Source organism: Microtus ochrogaster (genome assembly GCF_000317375.1).
Source record: "Microtus ochrogaster isolate Prairie Vole_2 chromosome 14 unlocalized genomic scaffold, MicOch1.0 chr14_random_1, whole genome shotgun sequence".
NCBI lineage: Eukaryota > Metazoa > Chordata > Mammalia > Rodentia > Cricetidae > Microtus > Microtus ochrogaster.
Genome location: NW_004949096.1, coordinates 3,551,021 through 3,555,857, shown reverse-complemented (window position 1 = coordinate 3,555,857; position 4,837 = coordinate 3,551,021).

Genomic DNA, 4,837 nt, shown 5'->3' with positions numbered 1-4,837 from the left:
TCTTCCTCCCAGAGTTCTGTTCTGTTTACTCCTCCCATCTATGTTTTAACCTATCAGGGCAAGCAGCTTCTTTATTTAATTAACCAATGACCTTTCTCCATCAGAGGGAGAGAGAGAGAGAGAGAGAGAGAGAGAGAGAGAGAGAGAGAGAAACAGAGAGAGAAACAGAAAGAGAGAGAAACAGAGAGAGACAGAGACATTAGCATAGGTGTCCATGGATGTCAGAAGGGTGTGTTGGATCCCAAGAAGCTGGCGATAGAGTGACAAGCACCTTTGAGCAGCATGTCATAGGTCCTGAGATCTGAACTCCAGTCATCCACATCTCATTTACAAGAGCATCAAACTCTCTTAACCATCCATCATCTCTCTAGACTCCTGTACTTCTATCCTTGATTTATGATTTTATGCTATAATACTAAATAAGGCCTTTCCTCAACATACTTAGATAAAACCAGGAGATTTACTCTGCTGGTTTAATTATTAAGAGCTTTGACTCTGAAGGTTTTATATGTATCTTTGGCCATAAAGGAATTGCTAGATCACTAATTTCTGTCTTTTCATTCTACAATATTTAACTTGGATATATGCATTGAAATCATGGCCTAAATTCCTGTTCAGATATTAATATATCCATGAACATAATAAGTCTAGTTAAAGCAAAGCAAACTCATTGACTTAATATAATGTAGGCTTAAAATGGATTTCTTGTTTGTTCTGTTTACTTATATATTACTTAAAATGATTATCAAAAATGTTACCATTTGGATAAAATTGCTGATTTTTTATAGCACAGAATCTTCAGTAAGTTATAAACATAACACACTCATATAAAGCAAGAGGAGGTAGATCCTGATTTACTTGGGTGATGGGAGATGAAAGGAATACAGGGAAAGACCCTGAATCTGTAAGCACAAACAAGATTTTTAACATTTTCAGTTTTGTGGTTTTGAGGGAGGACACTTGACAAGTTTCTTCTCACAACTTCTCTAAATATTACTTTCATGTATAGAAATATGTGGAAATGTGACTTATGCATTAACCATAGGTTAAAATAACAGAGGAAGTAATACCTCATAATATCTCATTCCATTCTGACAGGGGAACTAGTTCTGAGAGTCTCTTTTCTGCCTGGAGGCTTTCCCCTCTGTCACCTGCCACCCACATGTGACCTATGAGTCACTCACTATTCCAACTTCATTTGAAATCGTTATTAAATTAGTTTGAATCCTAAGCCTCTGTATTAAGGGAAGATATATTGGATTTTATATCTTAAAATGAAGAATTGTAATGGACATTTTAGAACCAATGCTATGTTTGTGAGTTTGGAAATCTTGGGACATGTCTTTATATACATTTTTTTCTTAAGAATTTGTGTGTATTCATACATATAAACACACACACACGAATGTAACTAAAGTGAAAATTAATTCATTTTCCTTTATTTTATTACAGCATAGTCTATTAATATTCTTTGAAGGATAATAATAACACTAATAAATACTGACATTATTAACCAATGTGAAGTAATTTTCTTCAATGATTTAAGCAACAAAATTTCTTCCTTCCAATAAGTACCATAGCCTGTGATTCTCTTATTTCTGAATAAATAATTATGCTATATATTTCTCACTGAGTAGGTGTTGAATTAAGTTGATTTAAGGACTTGGTTCTGTTAAATACTAGTAAGGTATATACAACTGTCTTTATTCTGGGTTAAAGAGTTTCAACTCAGAAAAGCTTTCCAGAGGTCCACCTCTCTTCAAAGCCCACACATTTACTCACTTCATAACTAAATAGAAATATTCACCCGAGACAAACTTTCACCTTCCTGGATTTTCAGGAAAATAAATTAATTCCTTTGAAACAAAGATCTGAATACCACCATATCAGTTTGATCTTTATTTTATTATTTATTAATTTATTTTGACTTCAATTTACATTCCACCCACAGTTCTACCCCTCACTCCTACTCCCGTCCCCCTTAAACTCCACCCCAACCCACCCCCATCCACTCCTCCCAATATGTAAGGGTTCCCATGGGGAGTCAACAAAAGTCTGACATACTAAGTTGAGGCAGGACAAAGGCCCTCCCTCATGTTTTGCTGTGGAATGTTCTATAGATGTCTATTAAGCCCAGTTTAGTTTTATCATCTGATAGTTTCCTTGTTTATCTGTTAATTTTCAGTCTGACATTCCTGTCCATTGGTGAGAGTACAGGTTTGAAATCTCCCACTATTTGTATGTGGGGTTCAGTTTGCAATTTAAGCTTTAGTAATCTTATATTTATTATTGAAATGTGACTAGATACGCTTAATGAACATAAGAATCAGGAGGAAAATGTCACATATTAGACTGCAGAGGCAAACACCTGTGTCCTTGCCTTTTCTACACCATAGCTCTCTTCCATTCACCTCACAAAACAGCTATAGACATTGAGATCCTTAGCAGTGCTAAATGACATTTGTTACAATCCAGTTGTGGTATTATTATGTTTGTCGGGGTTAGTATAAGAGGGCCATTTCTTGATTAATAATCTACTAACAGGTTGTGCTAGTAGCAAGAGTAGATTTCTTTTGTTTTTTTTTTTTAAATTTTTACTTAAAAATTTCCACCTCCTCCCCTCCTCTCATTTCCCTCCCCATCCCCCCTCTCCCTTCCCCCATCCCCTTCCCCCTTCTCATATGCTCTTGCCTCTTTGTTGACTGAGATTCCTGTCCTGCCCAGTTCCCATAGTCTTATGTCCCAAAGAAATCACACAGAGGTCTACATTAATTATAATTGGCCTATTATCTCAGAATTCTTATTAACTCTTCTAACTTATAGTAGCTCATAATTCTTGTCTGTGTTAGCCATATGGCTTGGTATCTTTTTCGGCAAGACAATCACATCTTGTTTGATCTGTATCTGGCTTCCTCTCTGTCTGGGTGACAAATGTAGACTGAAACTTCATTCTTCCCAGAATGCTTGTTATCCTTCCTCTACTTCCTGCCTAACTGCCCTGCCTCTACTTCCTGTCTGGCTACTGACCAATCAGTGTTTATTTAAAGTACAAGTGACAGGGTACAGACCATTTTCCCACAGCACCTCTTCTCAGTGACAGATGACATCTGCACCCCAACCTACCATTTAAAAAGAATAGAGTCAAAATAAATTTTAGCTTCAGTCTATTTCCTACATTTTCCCTGTTTTATAGAGTAGCAAGAAAAAGGGAACTGCAATGCATCTATTGAAAGAACATAAACCTTACACATATATTATCCACTGTAATTAAACACAGGTCCTTTTCTCATAAAATATAATTTGAATACAATTTACCCTCCATCTACTCCAAGTTCCTCACAGCTAAATGCACTCCCTTCCTAATCTGAATTCTTCTATGAGATATCAAAACATAATGAAATGAAATATATATATATGCAACGAAAAATTACCATTTATATATATACAATGAAAAATTACCATATCGAAGTTGGACAAACCAAGCCAATAGAAAAATAAGAGCCCCCAGGATCAGGAACAAGAGTCAGATTTGCAGTTATTCACATATTCAGGAGTCCCTTAAATGTAATAAATTGAAATTTATAGTACATATGCAGGGGACCTAGTGCAGATCTGTGTTGCTCCTTTAGTTTCTGTGAGTTAACATGAATTTTGCTCAGTTGTTTACAGAGATTTCTTCTCCTGGTGTCCTCCATTCCCTCTATTTTCTCCACTCCTTCTGGTTCCTGTTCTGCAGGGTTCTCTGATCTCCAAGGGGATGGTTTGTTGTAGATATTTTGTTTAGATTAGTGTGTTTCAAGGCCTCTGTGTCTGTCTGTCTGTCTATCTGTCTGTCTGTCTGTCTGTCTCTCTCTCTCTCTCTCTCTCTTTCTGTGTGTGTGTGTGTTTGGCTGTGAGTCTCTGTATCTGTTTCCATATAATGTAGGAGGAAGCCTCTCTGATGATGACTGAATAAGGTTTTCATCATATATGAGTACAGCAGAGTATCATTTGGAGTCTTTTTATTGTTACTTTCTTATTTAAACCAGGTTTTAACCAGGTCACTGGGCTATTTTATGATTTTTGGTCATCCAAACAGTGTTACGTATGGATTTCATCTCATGGGAAAAAAAACGAAAAAAAAAATATTTATGTAATGGCAATGTTAAAGCATGCATGGGCAGCCATATATGGCTGTTCTGTTGAATTTGTCCATATTGGGTTTCATGGTCTAAGTTGATGAGGATAACTGACCAGGTCTCTTCCTCAAGAAGGCACCAGATCATATTACAGATGGTTTTGAAATACCATATGGTTGCTGGGAATTGAACTCAGGATCTTTGGAAGAGCAGGCACTGCTCTTAACAGCTGAGCCATCTCTCCAGCCCCATTCCATCACATGGAGTGAACCATAAGTCAAATTATACATTACTTGGTTACTTGTGCAAGGTTTGTGCCATCATTGCCCTAGAATATTTTACAGGAAGGACAGATTGTAGATCAAAGGTTTTGTGCTTGGGTTAGTATTTGTTTCTCTTTGGTAGCGTACCATCCTGGGTCACTAGAATAGATGAAAGTTCTGTGTAGGCACTAGCTTAAGCTCTACATGTTGTATTGTTATAGAATAACAAAATTTTCTAGCAATGCTATTTTTGTTTTGTTGTTGATAGATTTCCAGTAATAACCTAGGTGTTGCTACATATGTCTCAGAGCTTACAATTTCGTTTTATACTTAGCTTTGTTTAGCCTTCTAGAATCTGAAGTTATCAAAGGGGAGGGTTTTAAAGGGATGTCTATCACCTAATACAAATGAGCATAACTGCTCTTTGAAATATTTCTTGGGGGCGGAGAGGCGCGG